The following is a 20,704-nucleotide window of genomic DNA, read 5'->3' on the forward strand; positions in this document are numbered from 1 at the left end:
TTAAATTTAAAATACTATTAATCTGCTCATCTTATTTTGAGGTGTTAGAAGTCCCAAGATGAATAAACAAATGAACAAATCCAGTTGAACCTACTAGAATCCCACCACATTAATCAAAGGAAAGGCAAAGTGCAGAAGACCTTCATACCAGACTAAATGTTATGCTACACGCCTCAAGTGTCTCAAGAGGAAAATGGATTCAAGAGTCACTTTATATTCTTAGTTTGTCATTAGATTGAGTTTATGAAATGATCTGATGGATGGGCCTGCCAGAGGAAAATCATTTTTCACTCACTTATTCTTCCTCATGCAGATATAAAAAGGACAAAAATGCGTTAGGGCCTACACTCAGCACACTTGCAAATACATTTCATCTGCACAGATAAACAGACAATTACAAACATTACTTTTCTTCTAATATGTTTATAACAAGGGCGTAGATTTGGCATGGACGGAGGTGACGTGTCCCCACCAATATCCAACAATGACTAAATAGTCCGCACCAATAATTCGACCGCCTCCGCTAAAAAAACAAAACAAGCCTGTCAATGTCTTGTTACACTGGAGGTGCAGAAAGGTTTAACTGACCTTCTCGCCTTGAGTTCTACCTTTTGTAAGCCATAGATTAATAAGTCCCCACCAACGTCAAGAGCAAATCTACGCCAGTGGTTTATAAACCAGCCATTTCCAGCCAGTTATAAATTAACCCTTTAAGACCTGTCATAGAGCAAGTTTACCAGAACTTATATTTACATGTTTAAATGCTGTGGTGCCCTTTTTTGGAGCATTTCAACTTGCTGTACAACAATACAACCCTTACCTTCTAAATTTTAATAATATACATGTAAAATGTTCATAGCAATTAAATAATTTACTAAAAAAATGCAATTATTCATACAGAAATTGGAAATCGTTTTTTGTTTTTACACATATTTTTCAAATGCCACACATTTATTCATCAAAATTGTAAATGAAAAAAAAATTGCAAACAATCCTTTCAAACAACAACAAAGTTAACTGAAGTGGGGGAGGGGGAGTTCACCCAACCAGTTTACATGTGTTTTGCGGATTTGGAGAAGGCGTTCGACCGCATCCCCCAGGGAGTCCTGTGAGGGGTACTCCAGGAATATGAGGTACCAGGCCCTTTAATAAGAGCTGCTAGGGCTCTGTAGGACCGTTGGTCCACACTGCCAGCAGTAAGTCGAGATTGTTTCCGGTGAGAGTTAGGCAGGATTTCTAGGTGCAGTCAAGGTTGAAGGGATCGTTTTGAAGCACTACGGATCAGGTCTCTGCTTTTTGCAGATGATGTGGTCCTGTTGGCTTCATCGGACAGTGATCTCCAGCTTTCGCTGGAGTGGTTCGCAGCCAAGTGTGAAGCAGCTGGGATGAGAATCAACTCCTCTAAATCCGAGACCATGGTCTCAAAACAGAAAAGGGTAGAATGCCTTCTTCAGGTCAGGGATGAGGTCCTGCCTCAAGTGGACGACTTTAAAAAACAAGTCACCCCCTGCCAGATTCTTACTCAACTCCCACTTCCAGTTTGAAAAAGGCAACAGATGCTGTTGCCTAGCAGACCGCGAGGGCGGAGCCTCTAACAAATACACACACTCATGACATTGTGACATCATAATGTACCATATAACATCATAGTGTACCTCTTAGCCAATAGTGATGGCAGATTTAAATTCAAATGCAGTGCTGAGTTTTTGCCTGACAACGGTGCAACGCTGACAGTTTTAGGCAGAATATTTAAATTTTAACTAAGATGCACTAAAGTGCCGAATTATGGACTACATTTGTCTACAGCACAATTGGATACTCATTTATATAGTTTATCAGCAAAAAAATGGTGATTTGGAGTGACTTGCTCTTTAAGTATATCGGGGTCTTGTTGACGAGTGAGGGAAAGCTGGAGCGTGAGCTCGATAGGCGTATTGGTTCTGCATTCGCTGTGATGTTGGCGTTGTACTGATCTGTCGTGGTGAAGAGAGAGATGAGCTGAAAGGCAAGTCTCTCGATTTAACGGTCGATCTACATTCCTACCCTCACCTATGGTCATGAGCTTTGGGTAGTGACCGAAAGAATGAGATTGCGAATGTAAGCAACTGAAATTAGATTTCTCCGCAGGGTGGCTGGGCTCTCCTTTAGATATAGGGTGAGAAACTCAGCCATCCAGGAGGAGCTCGGAGTAGACCTGCTGCTCCTCCATGTTGGGAGGAGCCAGTTGAGGTAGCTTGGGCATCTGGTTGGTATGCATCCTGGTCAGGATGCCTCCTGGATGCCTCCCTGGCATGACCAATTGGAGGAGAATAAAGGGAAGACCCAGGACATGCTGGAGGGACTACGTCTCTTGGCTGGCCAGGGAACACCTTGGGATTCCCACGGAAGAGCTAGCCCAAGTAGCTGGGGAGAGGGAAGCCTCGGCTTAAGCTGCTGCCCCCGCGACCTGACACTGGATAAGCGGCTGAAAATGGATGGATGGCTGGATTAAAAAACTCAGCTTACAATATGTTCATTCTATACAATATTTGTCAGTTTCAGAAGCATAAATGTCAGCGCGTGCATATTGGTATCGGCAAATATTGGTTATCGGCCATAACAGCGATAATAATATCGATATTGGCCCAACATTTAATACCGGTGCATCTCTAAAATTAAGATTATCTTTTGTTGAGAAATGATGGAGTTTTAGAGGACTGAGCATTTTCAGGCTTTTCACCAACAACATTTGGTCTGTCTCTACATTTAGCATGTTTCTGCTAAAAGCTAAGTGAGTCTCGATGCCCGAGAATATTGTGTCATAATATCTGGAACAAGTGCACAGCTAAAAAAGTGCTGGCTTTGTTTAAAATAGAACAATAAATCAAATAAAAGCACATAATTAGTTATGAAACTGTGTTTACGTTTACAGATTAAATGCTTATGTTACGCAGGTGGACTGCTTTCAGCCTTAAACAAGTACAAAGAAAAAAGTAAGCCCCAGTTCAGTTTGTCACAGTAAGGTTAAATCCCGTCCCCACGCCTTAAAGAACTGAAAGTGAAGGCTCCTATTCATTCATAAGCTGGGCTTCATCTGCCATGCAGCATTATACAAAGGCAGATCACACTAAAGGTAACAATTCTGTTGGGGAAGCAAATTATAAATCAAAACAAACCAAGCTGAGGTGTGAATGATTCACTGTATTCCTTCGCTGCACAGGATGCTGCTCCACACAAATGACTGAGGGAGGAATCTTTGTCACGAAGCTACTGGAAAAACATGTTTCACCACATTCTGCTGGAGATGTTTCATTAATTCTAACAATACAGCATGCAATACTCCTCGGTGGCTTTAAGGCCTTTTTTTCAGCTGAATGTCAGGAATAATGCAGCATAATTCTTGCTGCACAGCCTTGGAGCTTTTCTTTGTGTCTTTTAGAGTGTGAAGGTCACCACACTGCCTTGTTTACCCAGCCTCATGCTGCCTGACCACATCTCCTCACTGCTCTGACTGATAATCACAACCACTCCACATCCTTCTGCTGCCTCTCAGAGAACTAAACACATTTATTACATACAGCAACGTTAGCATGAGCTAATGATAGAGGGGTGATTCTCAAAGTGTGGGGCATGGGTCAGAAAAGGGGGCATAAAAAGCTAGTGTAGATTAAGGTAGATTAAATCTAGTTATTAAAAATATTCAAAATTACCAAACCGTCCAAAAAAGACCCGGTGAAAAAAACTGATACATTTTTATTTTATCATCAAAACCTCCTAAATTGTAATCTTAACCAATAGGAACATAACATTTCCCATCATTATATTTTTGTGATTTAGAATAAAATTGTGACAAAAGCACATACAAATATTGAAAAAAAAAAGATCATTGCACATTTAAAGCTGCGTTAGTATATTTACAGAACAAGCTAGGTTTTGAACGCAAACACGATCATAGAACACTCACCCCCTCTCCTCGGGTATCATCCCTGAGACGCTTCTGCCGGAACCGAACACCCGCATTTTAGCAGGAAACAAGATAATGCTGAACACCAGTCACCGTTTTCTAGCTCCAAACGCCTTTTCTTATCCGTGAGTTCAAATGGTGTTTTTCTTTTTGGGACTCTGGTAGTTAGTCCTAAGTGGTAGCAGCCGGCTGTTTCTCCTTCTCTGATATTACTGAGCGGAGAACCTCTCACACCAGTGGTGTTGTGTTGCTAAATATGTGAGCGTGTTGAGCTTAATTTATACTTCCCCATCAGCTCTGTGAGGGAGAGATGCACATGCATTGACAGACGTTTTGCTCTTGCCTTGCAGCAAGAAGGTCCTGGGTTCGCTTCCCGGCCTGGGATCTTTCTGCATGGAGGTTGCATGTTCTCCCTGTGCATGCGTGGGTTCTCTCCGGGTACTCCAGCTTCCTCCCACAGTCCAAAAACATGACTGTTAGGTTGATTGGTCTGTCTAAATTGTCCTTAGGTGTGAGTGTGTGTGTGCATGACTGTTTGTCCTGTGTGTCTCTGTGTTGCCCTGCGATGGACTGGCTCTCTGTCCTGGGTGTACCCAGTCTGATTGCCCACTGACCACTGGAGATAGGCACCAGTCCCCCACGACCCTATATGGACAAGCAGGTTCAGACAAAGAATGGATGGATGGATGGATGGATGGATGGATGGATGGATGGATGGATGGATGGATGGATGGAGGGATGGATGGATGGATGGATGGATGGATGGATGGATGGATGGATGGATGGATGGATGGATGGATGGATGGATGGATGGATGGATGGATGGAGTGGAGGAGCCAGGGGATTGCAGAAGTGCAGTCGTTGAGCCAGACTTGCTTTCGGTCCGAAGCGTGTCATTGACAGAGGTTTTTAGACAAATGCGAGAGAACCAAATCATTATTGTTTTATTACACAATATATTTATGGTTAGACTATCACTGCTGTATAAACGGCATAGGCCAGCATTATTTTTTGTGTTTTGGTGCTAGCTGCTGGATCAGCATACGATGCTAGTCCAGGATGGGGTGCTGATCCATACCAAACAAAACAGACGCTGGTCTATGCTGTTTGTTTTTTTTAGCAGGGATGTTAGAATGTTGTTAAGGGGCATTAAAAAATGTTTTAAGCTAATTTGTTTTCCAAATTTGCTGTAGCAGCTTTACCGGAAAGCAGAAAACAACATTTTAACTATAGTTACACTTACAGAAATATTAGTTTTCTCTTTCAAAAATAAACAAAGCTACTCTCTATAAAAACATCACAATCTGGCCATTTTACCTTTAGTTTCATTTCATTTCCCCCCTGCAGCTTCACCAGATTCACCCAATGGGTGCTCACGGCAGATGTTTTTATCTGAAGCTGTCGGTTTCTTAAAAACAACTCTGTTGCCGTTTTTCTGCTTCCTAGTACAATCAGCTCAGAGCAGACAGCAGCCAGTCAATAATCACACACTAATAATCACACTTCCTCCGTGGATTCATCGTAAGCTGACAATTAAATTAAATGACAGCATCAAACAGCATCTGCTGTCTCTGATGGTATTTTTAATCATCATATTCAAGTAGTTCCTAATAAAGAAAATGAACTCCTAATCCCCAGTCTGTCAGCCCTCTCTGCTGTGATCGGGTCATTTAGGTTTCATATCTCCGTGTGCAGCTCTTCCTTCTGGCGACACAGAAACAATCTGCTAGAGACGGTTTATGTACCATCAAGAGAATATACCACACATTCAAGTCGGCGCTGGGAAAAAATTAGGAGTCAAGTCGTAATTCTACAGCTTTCTGCGTAATGCACGCACACACACACACACACAGATGAGAAACAAAAAATGCTATTAATGATCACTAATAGCAGCTGGAACTGAGTGTGAGCAATTGCTGTATTGAATAAATAATATATGAGGAGCAATCAACAAGTTCAGAGATGGTGCCAAATGAAAGCTGAGACCATATCTGATTTATCTTTGGCTGCCATCCTGCAGTAACACGTTGCTCCCAGGGACTGCGCTACACCTGATACACTTGAAGTTTGCTACAGAGCAAACTCCAGTGTTCATTGGAGACTCCTCTGATGCAACTAAACACAGAGAGTTCACTCAAGGTTTCAAACGTGCAGAGACGAGCTTGAAGTTACTCCTCAAAATAATCAGAGCCCTTTAAATTAGGTGAATCAGTGGCGTTTGGGCCTTGTCCTTCAGGGCTGCGTGTTTCAGACATGGCTGGGTCTGTGGTTCTGTTACTGCCCCAGCAGTTCCTCACATTGTGCAACAACCTGTTAACTCATTCACTGCCAATGACAACTAAAGTCATCATTTGCATTTTTTTACTGCGTGGGCGTCGGAACGAGCCCCCCGCACTGCGAGAACAAACATCTCATCTCTCAAACTGATCTTCATCCACATACGTCACACGTCACATGATCAGGAAGCAGAACATCCATGTGTTAGGAGATCGTTTTGGGCCGTTCCGGTAAAAAAAAGTTAGGCGCGAACCAGAAATGCGTCTGCCAATCACAGTTCGACAACGGATTATGAAAGAACAGATAACGCTCGAAACACGTGGATTCTTCCTGACGTAAGAGGTGAGTCTCCTCTTTGTTTTGGTAGTTTTGGCATCAACATTGTCCTAGCGCGCAATGTACTGTGACTCTTAAAAAAACAGTAAAAACGGCAAGAAACACTGGCAGCGAAGGGCTTTAGCGATCAGGAGACGGCTGGCAGTGAGTGAGTTCATCACCAATCGATTCATATTAGGGGTGTTGAACGGAGCACTGATAGTAAAGTAATAAATCCAAAGTGTAACGCCTATGTTCAAAATGATTTTACTATGAAAGTCAGTCCAGCCACACTAAACTGGAGTCTGAGCAGGCCGGAACAGTCTTTTGCCTTGCCAATCACAGAGCTCTATTGGTCTGGTGGGCGGGATGGTGCGAAGGAGCGGAACAACTAAGATGGCAACGGCTTGTCTGAAATGGCTTTGGCATCAACTTTAGACTATTTAGACTTGGGCTTTTATTTGAGCCAAGAGCAGATAGAGGTACTTAAGTCTTTTATTTAGAAAAAGGTTGTTCTTCTTCAACAGTGGATGGTAGACTGGCCCATTTCCTGACATCCATAACGCTGAGTACATCTTGTTGTTCATTGTCCAATAGCATGTGGAGACAGCTTGAAAGACAACCGTAGACTCTGCTCCACGACTGAGGTTTGCTTATTTATTCCAAGATGACAAGCATGAGACATCCTTTTCACACAGTAGATTGGCAACCACAGAGTCCAGACCATAACCCCATTGAGGATCTTTGGGATGTGCTGGAGAAGGCTTTGTGCAGCGGTCAAACTCAACCATCATCAATGCAAGATCTTGTTTAGACATCAATGCAACAATGGAAGGAAATAAATCTGGTGACATTGCAGAAGCTTATCGAAACAATGCCACAGCAAATTAGCCTGGCAAGCCAGACTAAATGATTATATTATTTAGTCTCCACCTCCCCTCCCCGGCCCTACCGTCTCCACTGACACGGACGATGCACATCAGTGAAACGAGCCATGTGTCACGTTGAGGGCAGGGGGTTGTGGACCCAAGAACGACTCGAGGCAGGAGCGGTTGTAAAAAGGTAAAGTCCTTTTATTAAGGTTGCAGCACAAAACTCAAAAGGATGCAGGATGCTAAGCCTGAAATCCAAAACTCGGGAAGCCAAAAACCAAAAGCTCATTCATGAGCACGAAACCTAGTGATTCACGAGGGGAACAGAACAACACTGGCACACGACAATGGACCGACACACACAGAGAGATAAGACAGGGTTATATACACAGGGCTGGGAGATTAGGGGAATTGGGCACAGGTGAAACTAATGAAGAGCATAAACAAGCAGGGGAGAAACTCTGATCTAAATCCTATAAAAACAAAAGCTACTAAACTAACCTAAACATCGTAGAACAAAGACACAGGGGAATCTAGAAATAAGTAAACAAATGATCTAAGTGGGGAAGGAAACACACACACACACTAAAGGAGACTAATGAACTGAAAGTCTGAATCTATAGAAAACTAGAGAGGCGTGACTAGGAGAAACATGAGGGAAACCAGGAGGGAGCTGGGGACCAAAGGGGGCACAGAAGACTTGGGGACACATGAGGGGAACCTGAAGGGAAACCTGGAGGGAAAATGAACTGAACTGAATCTGTGAAGCTCTTGTTGATGTGTTAAGTTTTCTCCCAGTGCTTTATAAGCCTGGTGGGGTCCCAGACTTGCATTGCCCCAGTTCACCAAAGCCGCTGCTTGTTAATGCAGAGCCTGGTTATCACGGCCACTGGCTCGTTGGGGCTGCCTCTGGTATGCCTGAGCCGTGAAGGTTAACCAACAGATTTAATCTGACCTGTAAAGTCTCTTATTTTTGCTGATATAACCTCCAGTATTTGACCACTTGTCCACCATCATCCTATTAGAATTCTGTAAATTCCCCGTATATAAACAGCCATTAAAAATAATTATCTGCCTCTTCCACCCGCAGTAAATGCAAGGAAGATCAATTTGTCCTCCCATTTTCAAATATTAAATAAGGTGTTGCATCTGTCTGCGTCAGTCCTTGGCCAGCATAGGGAGATTTTCAGGATCAGAACAAATGAAGCAAAGGAGAAAAAAAATCTGAAACAAATTCCTCAGTCAATGTTGGTAATTGTATTTATTAGGTGCATTCAACCTGCTCTATTTATCTCTGAAATTAGATCAAATCAGGTCTTCTACGGGTCTGTTGTCTCCTCTCTGCTCAATAAAAAAGCACCTTTTTATGTTAATTGTAAAGCATCTTGATGTTCTAAATAAATAAAACTAAAGATAATTAGGTAATAATGCCAAAAGTTTGTTTTTATAATTGTTTACATTTTTATAATGGCTCAAAAATACTTTAGTAAGACGAATGAGCAGGGGTGTATCTAGAACGTTTTGTAAGGGGGCCAGCCCAGTAATGATCTTGGGATGCTTCACCAAAATTGTTGTAATACCAGGGTGTCCCCCAGCGTTTTATAAGCCTGGCGGCCCGCCAGTCTAAGTGTCATGCCCCCCTCCCCAACCCTACTCTGTCATGAACAGCGCAACGAAATTAGAGCCCTCCATCAGCTGATACTGGTGAGAAAGAGCAGCAGAGTGTGTGCCACACCCCCACCCCGCTCTCACAGAGCTGATTAATGGTCATCTTATTCCAGAGAACAACACAACATGGATGATACTTCTTGAACTGAAAGACATTGTCGAACTTTTGGCCTCCTCTGTATTTACAACAGAATCCTTGTGCTATTTGGAGCACAAAATATCATTCCATAGGTGTTTGTTGCAGGATAGTTTCCCCGACTTCAAGTTGAGACCCAAACATCATTTTGTGGAACATTATCCCCTCCTCATCCGTTGCTTTGGACCATGGCTTGACTGTTGGATTATCCGTTTTGAAGCTAAGCATAGTTTATTTTTTAAAGTTGTTCATGATGTCAACAATTTCAAGAAGGCAACAACTCATGCTAGCTTACTTCCCAGGCATGCCGAGCCTTTTAAAGTCCCCTGTAGAGGCTGTTAATGTGTCAGTCGTTTCTCCAGACATTTTGGATTATACAGTTAGAAAGGCCATCAAGTCAAAGTATGAAGATACCCTATCCTTGTCTCTTGCGTCCAGTGCATCTCTACATGGGACAAAGTACACCGAGGGTGTGTTTGTCTCCCTTGGCACCACAAGTGGTCTCCCAGATTTTGGCAAAATTCTCAAAGTACTCATTGTTGCAGACAAGGCATCGTTCATTATTGAGCCTTTTTCGGCCTGGTTTTTGGAGCACCTCAGGTGCTATGAACTTACCAAGAATCCCACAGTGGACCTTATTGTTGCAGAACCAGAAGAACCAAACTACTGTCCACTGTCTCCTTAGTTTCTTCAAGGAAGACTCCTGGTGTCACCTAAAGGTTTTCTACTTAGTTGAGGTATTTAATTGTGATGTTTTATGACATGTTGACTTTTTAATATAGCTTAGATATGTCAACATGCATGCCATGGGGAAAACCAGAAGTTGAGGTCAAGTGCAGAGTTGATCACCTGTCTTTTGTGATATTTGTTTTTGTTTTGCTTTATGTCAACTTTCCACAGATTTGTGTTGAGGTTGTGCATCCTCTCGAGACTTCACAAGACCTTCTTGGTGTCTATTGTGGTCCATTTATATCTTAAGTAAGTAAATTATTCATTTAATTAAATTCAAGTTTATTCATAAAGAGTCAAATCACAACAAGAGTCGTCTCAAGGACCTTCACACAGTAAACATTCCAATACAGGTCAGTTCATTAAGTTAATCAGTAACAAGTTCCCTATATAAGGAATCCAGCAAATTGCATCGAGTCACTGACTAGTGTCAAAGTCTTTACAGCAATCCTCATACTAAGCAAGCATATAGCGACTATGGAGAGGAAAACTCCCTTTTAACAGGAAGAAACTTCCAGAGGATCCTGGCTCAGTATAAGCAGCCATCCTCCACGACTCACTGGGGATGGAGAAGAGAGAGCACACACACACACACACACACACACCCACACACACACACACACACACACACACACACACACACACACACACACACACACACACACACAACATATATACCAAGTAATGTTTATATGGATACATTGTGATTTCTTAGTAAATATTCTCTGTGCCACCCACCAATAAAACACAAGAAAAGAAAAAGTGTTGTGCAATTTTCAAAAGTTAAAAACCTTAAGCAAAATCCTAAATACAGCAAAGAAAATGTGGAATCCAATATGGCGTCCACCAGAGAGTCAGACACTTGCCTGTGTTTTTTATAGTTATACGACACAAAGGTGCCCATATTTTTCAATGAATGGCCTTCGTTTTATTTTTTTCAACAACATTCAAATGGACATTCCCTGAGATTAATGTCAGAAACGGAACACTGTCACTTTAATCTTAAAAAGGCAATGTTTGCAAAAAAAAATGTATTCTACAAAACTAATGCAAATTTTGAGTCGGGAATACTTCATAATATTTTCATTGTGGGATTACCCAGCATGTTTCTGGCTCCACACACACCAGGAGGCACACTCTAGACCAGGGGTGGGCAATCCTGGTCCTCGAGGGCCGCTATCCAGCAGGTTTTAGTTGTTTACCTCCCCCAACACACCTGATTCCTGGATGAATCACCTGTTCAGCAGCTCATCAGGCTCTGCAGCAGCCTGTTAATCACTAGTAGATTCAAACCAGGTGTGTTTAAGCAGAGAAACAAGTAAAACCTGCTGGACAGCGGCCCTCGAGGACTGGGATTGCCCACCCCTGCTCTAGACCATTATTTGTCATTTTTACCCTGGGTCTTAATGCTGACAGTGTTTGTCCTGAGCACATTTATATTACTGATCACCACTGCATTTTCTTTAACTTGTCAGTTTCTGCGTTTTAAGGATTTTTAAGGCCTTAAACTTGGAAAAGCAAATTTAAAATTGAAGGACCCGCAGATACCCTGGCATGTGTGTTTTTATTTTTGTCACGTTTTGTAGAGCTTTTATAAACACATATCTTTTCAAAAAATATCAGAAGCGTAAGAGCAATGTGCTTCCTGTTCACATTTCCAAGGAATTTTAAAAATTGTGAACTCAAGTACCCTGTCAGCATGGGAAAATGCCCACTTGTTCAAATTTATACTTGGCTTTTTGTATTATGCACCATTTACATCGACATACGGCCTCTCCACACACACACACACACACACACACACACACACACACACACACACACACACACGGATGCTTGTTCTAAAATAAATGTTTGTACGCTTAACCCAAATCACAAATACGAAATCACCGACACAACCCAACACACATCTTTGTCCCACACACCGACAGAAACAAGCATGTCATTTTTGTTTATTGAAAAATGTTAAGTACTTTAAAAGATATATGAAATAGTGTTAAAGTTATGCTGAAAATGTTTTATAATAGCTTGGCGATGAACTACATGGACTGTGAACAGTGTTAAAATAACTAAACTGGAGTCTTATCCTGTAGTTTTATGTTATGTGTTTGCATAGACAGTTGCACAGGATTCTTCTGAAGACGTTAAAAAAACTTGGTGTTTTGAAATGATTTCTAAATGTGAAAATAGATGTTTTTAAAATAAATCTCTAGAAATTGACCCAAAGATGCATTTGGTTTTTATTTATAAGTTAAAACATTTTGAATCCTCAAAAACAGAAGCTAAGATACATGTAAAAAAAAGTCAAGTTGACTCAACTTAAAATAATTTGTAACCTTAATTTGATTAAGGCTAGCAAATTATTTCAAGTCATTTCAACCAACTTATAAATCAGGCAAACAAATTATTTTATGTAATTTCAACTAACTTATAAATCAGGCAAACAAATTATTTCAGGTAATTTTAACTTGGATGTGAGTGGAAATAATTTGTTAGCCTGAATCAAAGGTTTGTAGAAGTTACTTGGATTATATGGTTGATAGAACTAAAATATTAGTTGATCTGACTGAAAAAAAAATTATTGAACTAAAGAAAATAAGCTATGTGAACTTTATCCCATAAGTTGAAGAAACTTACTAGTTTGTTAACACTACTCAAAATGATTAGCAAACGTTAATCAAAAATTTAAGGCAGCGAGGTTACAAATATTTTTAAGTTGAGTCAACTTGGAATTTTTTACAGTATCCCTCCCCCCACACGGCGTGCAGCGGCCAAATATAAACAAACACGTCTGCCAAACTTTTACTCCGTAATGTAAACTTTAACTCCTGCAGCGTAGAGGAAACTTGTTAAAATACGTCAACACGGTGGACTTAATAGAAGCTTTACAGAACAAACTTTGGACGGTGTGAGGTGAGTTTGTCTCACCGCAGAAATAAAAACACACACGGAACGTCAGCAGTCAGACACGTGAGCGTCAGGAGAAGGCTGAACAATAACCTGTAGAATAATTAAAGTCATCATGCTAGAGAAGCTTTCTCTGTGGTGGACCACACCAGCTTCTGCCACAATAAATAATTGTAATAATAATAAATAAATAAAATGTATTTCCTTTTCAAACTATTTCTGTTGAGTTTTAATGTTTAAAATCGTTAGATTGTTACTGACAGCAGCTGCATTTAAGTTTCACTTCCTGTTCTGACTGAACGCTGCTGCAGCATGGAGGTGTAGTTCTCAGTCATCCTGGACATGATCATCCTGGGAGTTTTAGCTGAAAACAGCTGCACATTTCTGGATATGTTGGAGACATTTAGCCTCTCACCCCAGAGGCTTCTTCCAGACTTTGGTTGTGGTCAGAAACAAACACACTGGTTGTGCTGCAAGTCTTTTTCTTTTTTTCTCCAAAACATGTTTTTGTCTATATGAAGGTGATGCTGTTGTTCATAGAGTTAAAATTCATGTTGAAGTTAAGATTATTTCATCAAGTAGGACCTGTGGTTAGCTAGCTCATGTAAAACATGTCAAGACTTCAAAGAATCAGAATCGGGAATCGATAGGAACTGGAATCGAAACGAGGAATTGGAATCGGAATCGTTCAAAATCAAACGATGCCCAACCCTACTATCCACCAGGAGCGGCGTTAGGCCCGGCTACTTGGGCTGAAGCCCCGAATGTTTTATGAAAAGCCCCGGATCTAAATCGCGAAAGTAACATGCAGTACCAAAGTCCAACAGAGAGGGAGCAGCTGGCAGTAGTTTGTATACAGCCTGCCTGAGCCTCCACCACTGAAGAAGAAGCCCTTCAGCAGCCGGCTTCTTCTACACTCTCTGCCTGAAACGCATGAGTGAAGATGGACACGAGGATATTTTTAGACCAAAAGTACCGCGACAGAACGCCAGCTCTGATGATACTGGTGTTGACTCAGGTTTGTGAGTCTTATTTGAAAATATTTGTTGTGCTGCTGGTTTGCCTAAAGTTAGCTTACTATCAGGTAAAGTTGTTGGAGGAAGAAAGGGAATATTTACTATCATCTCACACTAAACACTAACAGGAACAATACTCTGCCCTGAATATGCTTAATATGTAGCTTCAGATTAAAAATTATGTAGTACAAGACATATATATATATGATGTTGACTAGTGCATGTCACTTGTGTGTGCGCACTCGCGAGTGCATGCGTGTGTGTGCGTGCGCGCGTGTGTGTTGAGCCTCGGATCTTCTTCAGTCCTAAATCCGCCCCTGCTATCCACCATCTTTAAATTGCATTCCCACTTCAACACAGCTGGTTCAGTGGTTGGATCAGCTGTTCAGCAGGTCATGAAGCACTGCAGAAGCCTGTTAATCACTCAAGTATTTTAAACCAGGTGTGTTGAAGCAGAGAAATAACTAAAACATGCTGGATTGCAGACCTCCTTGATCCGGATTTGAAATCCCTGGTCTAAAACCTTCACAGATATAGATTAGGGGTTTTAGATGACGTTTTACTTTTATATTTAATTCTAAATACCAAGAATATAGTTTTGCTTTAACATTTTATATAATGTTGAAATGTCATAAATAAGAAGTTGTGTTTTAATTATCAAATGCAGTGAAAATGTGGCATGGTAATTTTTTATGTAAATCTGTGAAACATGAAGTATTCTGGCACACTTGGGCCAGGATTACTGCTCTAAATGAGATGAAATCGAGCTCTAGCATCTCCTTTTCTATTTCCTGCAGAGTGCCAAGTCATCTTTTATTGTAGATCCGGGATATATTCTGGTGAAAAAAAAAAACAGAAAAACTACATGAATCAAAAACAAAACTAAGTCCGAAACAGAACAAACCAGAATGGGGGCAAGAGGGTGGGTTTGATCAACCTGTGATGGTATAAATGGTTTAAAGTCATAAGTCATAACATAAGTTTAAAAAACCATGCAGCTGTCATATGTTGCAGGAATATTTTATTAAATTATTGTTTCTAGTGATGCACTTTTTGTTTACACGCATTTTCACCCCCTGAACAGCTGTTGTATCTCTGCATCAGCATTGCTGGATTCTCTCTGCAGCTTGAGGATTTCTCTCTGTGGCCAAAGGCCTCCCTGCTACCATTCCTATCAAGGGTAAGGAATGGTGTTTAGAGTCCTACTTTGTTGCCACATCTGATATCATTTGGATTATAAATATATATATGCTGAAACAGATGTATGAATATTCAGCCGGTTATCAGAAATAATGTTAACCAAAATGACCCTCTCACATATTCTGTCTTTATGCCTTTGAAGGTAAACTCCGGACTTCATTCTTTTAAAGAAGTCTGAAGGATCCTCACCTTTCTATAATGTTGAAAAAGCCTTATGGGCTCGACACACGGGAGGCGACATCGCCTCTCCTCCATTCATTTTCAATGAGACATGAGCGACAAAGCGATAATCGCGGGTCTCCCTTCTACTAAGCGAAACACGAAAAACGTACGTGTGAAATTTTGCGCTCGTGCACGTCTCGTGCACAGGCGACCCATCGACGCGATCCCAGAAAGTTGAAACATTTTCAACTTTTCATCGCTGTCGCTCGGACGAGAACCAATCAACGGAGGTTTCATTCACTGACCAATGAGCGGACAGGATGCTCCGTACACCTCAGAGCAAACATGGAGGAGAAGTTGATTATTATTGTGTTTTATATAGTAACATCAGAAATAAGATTTCACATAACTCTAGCAGCACCTTGTGAAACATCATATCTACCGCTTTTTTTTAACTCTGAACCGCTTAAATAACCTTAATTCCCTCCAACCTGACACAGCCAAACAAAACAACGGAAGTTTCGATTTCACCATGGAACAGAACGCGTAGACGGCTTTGCCGATGGCCGCTGCCGCGGATCGCCTCCCGTGTGTCAGGTAATAAAAAGCGACGGCGACAAATTTCGCTGATCGCTGTCGTTTGTCGCCTCCCGTGTGTCGAGCCCATTAATCAGGACAAATCTGATTTTATGAAGCAGAAAATGTTCATTTGTTAATGTGCATTTGTAAAAAAAAAAGAATAAAAGTGACTCAACAAAAATCTAACGAGTTAAGTATTTATACCGTGAAGAGAAATGAGTTGATCACCACCACTACAGCCTCACCCTAACCCTGTGGTAAACTCTAAAACACCAGTACTGTAAGTAAGTGAATCTGAACTGTGATATGTGGACTTTCACATTTAGAAAGCTAAATGCTACGCTTTCATTAATAAAGCTACAACTGTTCATTTTGGAGCAATCAGTGACACATTCATTGAGTTGGTTGAAAACTTTTAATATCTTACTTCAAATATTAAAAAAACAATTACTCAGTTACTAGGCTTCTCCGTCAGACGCGTAAACATCACAGTTACGTCTGCGAAGCGCAGTACGCAGCAGTTAGCCGCTGTTATAGTGGATGGGTAAGTTTCCACTGGCTGTGAAGTGTGAAGCATGGGGACATGTCCCTCTGCTAAATTAACGCTTCGAGTTTATTCTTTATGAGTTACGCTTCCAGAACAAGACAAATTCAGCAGGTTTAGACAGCCAGACAGGAAGTCAAACACAAAACAGTGTAAAACTCTCGGAAACTTTCAAAACAAAAGTAACTTGCAAATTTCTGGTTTCTTAACTAGTTAAAAAAGTATGTCACTTACTCTGAAACATCTACAGCTGAGGTAGACCGAACAGAAAATAAACCACTGAACTTTTTTGTGTAAATGCTGCCCTCACTCTCCATGCTTGTTATCGTGCAAACTGCTGAAATCATGTGTTGTCTTGCAATTCCACGATCATTTAGGCCAAATTAGACACAGTGATTCCTTCTACAGGAGCCCATGAGGACAAAATACATTTCCTGATTCGTAACAAAAAGTTACATAACTGTGATGAAAGCGAGTCTGACCCTGATTTTTGATCCTAATGGCCTTCCGTTAATGTGGTCTTACTCCAACACAAAAATAGAGCTTGCTTGTAATGATTTAGGTACGTACTTCCCCTATCACCAGGGAAAAATACACACCGTTACTTTAAAATGCTGAATCTGACAGGCAATTCAACAAAAATTCCACAAATATACAATATATACTTTTCAATAGCAGTGAAACTAGTTTACAAAAACCAAAAGGCACAGTTTCACAGCGATCCCAGTCTTCAGTAGAGATGTGAAAGTGTCTTATAATAACACGGAAACCATAATGACCCTGAGGAAGGAGGATCTGGTTACATTTCTGTAAATTAGCATTAATGAAGCTCACGTTCGTTATGGAACTCTGCACCTTTCAGTCTGAATTGAGAAAGTACTTCAGGTGAGAAGTGAACGATATGCAGGACTTCATCATCTGGACCACATTGTCCCGGCGCATTCCTTCACTGTTTGAAATAAGCCGTCACCTTTACAGCGAGCTCAGTGATCTGTCAAAAGCAGCCTAACTAAGTCACAGTATGCACTTGCTGTCTGTCTGACTGGCTGGCAGCCAGGGAAGTATTTTACTTGGAGAGCAGAAAGTAACTGACAGATGTATGAGCAGCAGCGTAGCGTTCATCAAGGCACCTGCACCCTGCAGAGTCAGAGGCTGCTTCACTCGCACCCACCTGAAGCTATTAAGATCACCAAATCCCAGGCATGGCTGGAGCCAGCTGAAGCACTACTCTGGTATCACAGAGCTGACCCTGGCAGACAACAGGCAGCTCTGGGTGTTAAACCACCCCATCCGCTCCATACATCACTGTTATCTCTATCGCCCCAGTGAAGATTAGCCTGCAGCCAGTGCTGCCTACCTGTTCAGACTTCTGCTGCTGAGCAAAAACCCCCGAAGCCCGAGCAGCACTAAGTGATAACTCACAATAACAAGACTTGGTGCACGTCCTGAAATGACACGTTCAAGAGTCCATCACTGGTTAGATAATAACTGAGTCTGATCTGTTTGCATGTATGCATGTGTGTGTGTGTGTGTGTGTGTATGTGTGTGTGTGTGTGTGTGTGTGTGTGTGTGTGTGTGTGTGTGTGTGTGTGTGTGTGTGTGTGTGTGTGTGTGTGTGTGTGTGTGTGTGTGTGTGTGTGTGTGTGTGTGTGTGTGTGTCCCGTGTTAACATCTAGGGTAAATGTAAATGGTTTTTATAAAAAACAAACTTTTATTGTGGGTTAAAATCCTTCCGGCTAGAATATCTCATAATATCTGCAGAAAATGAACTTTTTGGGCAACGCTGAGGTAAAACAACCTTGTTATATTGTTTTAGGTTTGAATATTTTATTGTGATTTCAGCAGCTGGCCATGTTGTGACTAGCTTATGTGCTTGCCTGTCTAATCAGCACTACTCTCTGTTTCTTCAAATTCAGGCTGTTGATATAAACAATGACATCAACATTTCTACAGAAACCCACCTCAAACCTATGTAATAAGCTACTTTGATAAAGTTACTACATTTTAAATGCAGTAACTTACTCTGTAAGCAGCTCCTTTCCCCACCCCTGAGATGACGTGAGGCAGCGTGCCGTACTTGCTGTGTTCTGATTAGATCCAGCCTGGTGGTCAGAACCAGCCCATTATTAAGAGCTGATGACGACTTGATGGGCCCATATGTATTCTTTGGACGACCCTCCTGGGAGTTATCGACTGGGCTCCACACAACGTGGCAAGTTTATTAAGTCAATGCTCAGAAATTAAGCAGCAAAGTGGCTTATTAATCATCATTTCACTGACTAAGTGACAGAAGTGTGATTACTGGATACAGTGTGAGGGAATTCATTTGAATAAAGATGGCTAATGGCACATTTATTATAGTGTGGTACCTTCCTGGGTGGGAGACGGGTGGGTGAGTGTGTGGGTGTTGTACAGAGAGGCACCATTTTTTTCCCCTAATGATCCTTGTATAACAGCAGAAACCAGCAGACATCTGAAGGCATCAGTAAGGAGAACATCATGCTGGACACAGTTTGTTTGAAAGGTGGGCGGTTCTGGCAGGTTTGACACTTCATAAATGTCTCCATCCAGAAGCTTTTAAACTATTTAGGTGTTTTATATTCTCCAGTCAGAGAATCACTGAAACGTGATTAGAAGGCTTCCTGTTTTTGACCATGATTTTGTAAAAGTCATCACCTTTAACAAACATCCGCTCTGCACGCGGACCTTACTGTCCAATAAAAACGAATCTTAAATGGACCCGCCACGCAGAACCCAGAGCGCTCGGGGTTTTCTCCTTTTCCTTCTGATGCATTTGTGTTTTCGTGCCTTTAAAGCGGAGATGTACACGCAGACTTTGTAACGGAGTCACCTTCTCCGGTCCCGGATCACCGGTACCTACAGAAACCGGGGGGCTATCCGCGCGCCTTGGTAACAGACAGGCAGATGCGCCGAGCTGGACAGAGATAAAACAGCGTGCCACGTCTTACCTGGTTCAGGAGCGCAGACCGGATCCCGGGCTGAGCGCAGAGTCGCACCGGTAGCACCGGAGTTGGAACGACTGCAAGAAGTCCCGGCTGTGAACTACAAAGCATCTGTTTATTTATTTATTTATTTATTTTTTACGCCAGTAAGGACATGGGACTCAGACCACTCCCCCCTTCAACTGCTCTGCCCTGACTGCTCCGGCTGTGTCCTCGCAGCATCTTTATTCAGATGATTTTTACATTTTATTTCCGGTGGATGGTTCCGATGTTCTGCAAGAAGTCTTTAATGATCAGAGATCACCTCAACAGCTGGGTCAAATAGTCGGGGTCCCCATTTTTATTTGTTCTGAGTGTTTTATACTTTTTAAAAGAACATTTGTACCTAAAGGCTGACAGCTGAGAGTTTTGACCCAATAATCATTATTTCAGTTTTACATTGGAGTGTGTGTAATCTGGATCATTACAAACATGCATGCTGCGTAGCATCTGTCCAAATAACCTCATTTGTAATTCTTAAGCTTAAATGTCTTTGCTGTCACAATGAGGTGTTGAAATAAAAAATAAAAATAAAAAAACGCAAATAACCATTCACTGGATTAAGGATTAAACTATGATACAAAATAACTAATTAAACAATTTATTTTAAATACTAGTCTCACAATCATAATACTTATCCACTGGATGTTTACATGTTCTATAGATTTTTTTATAAATTAGAAGCTACGTGGTGCACAGTTGGTAGCCCTGTTACTTCACAGCGGGATGGTCCCTTGTTCAACTCCCAGCTGTTAACAAGATCCCAACATGAAGGCCTTGGTTTTCTTCAGGTACTCAGTTTCCTCCCACAGACCAAAAACACGCTTGTTAGGTTAACTGGTGATGAACTTGTACCTAAGTGTGAGCATGTGGTTGTCTGTGTCACCTCCCTCTCCCTGCTGGAGTTGAAGACCAGCTTCACGTGATCCTACTTAGCTAACAGTTAAAAAGATTATTTAATTGTGCAACATTAATAAAAAAATTACTGAATAAAATTGCCACTTGCCACCAAAAAATTCATAAAGTGGTGCAGAACTTATGTTATAGCTGTAGAAGGAAGTACTAATCCACCTAAACTGGTGATGCAGATGCATAAGTGACTGTGTTCAAACATCATTGGTAGATACAAACAAATCCCCATTCAGCAGCCCCGTATTTCTCTATCGGTGAGGAATTACAAAAAAAAAATAAAAATAAATAAAACTCTTTAGTTTTTGAATTGATCAGCTCCTCCTCAATTTTCTTCCTTGTGGTTGTGTCACGATCGGCCCCCTCCCTCTTGACTGTGTCTCTCTCCTGCCCCGATTAGTCCATATTGTTTTCACCTGTCCCTCGTTAACCTGCCCATGTGTTC

The 20,704-nt window shown here is 41.5% G+C and overlaps 1 protein-coding gene across 1 annotated transcript in view; it reads right to left on the minus strand.

Moving 5' to 3' along the window:
• LOC107385826 (contactin-4) overlaps positions 1-19,847 on the minus strand; it is a 230,531-nt gene extending 210,684 nt beyond the window's left edge. The window contains exon 1 of the mRNA XM_015959955.3: positions 19,318-19,847. The gene's annotated coding sequence lies outside the window, so the exon portion shown is untranslated. The remainder of the gene's footprint in view (positions 1-19,317) is intronic.
• Between the last annotated feature and the right edge of the window lie 857 nt (positions 19,848-20,704).

The sequence above is a fragment of the Nothobranchius furzeri genome, chromosome 3, assembly GCF_043380555.1.
Source record: "Nothobranchius furzeri strain GRZ-AD chromosome 3, NfurGRZ-RIMD1, whole genome shotgun sequence".
NCBI classification, from domain to species: domain Eukaryota; kingdom Metazoa; phylum Chordata; class Actinopteri; order Cyprinodontiformes; family Nothobranchiidae; genus Nothobranchius; species Nothobranchius furzeri.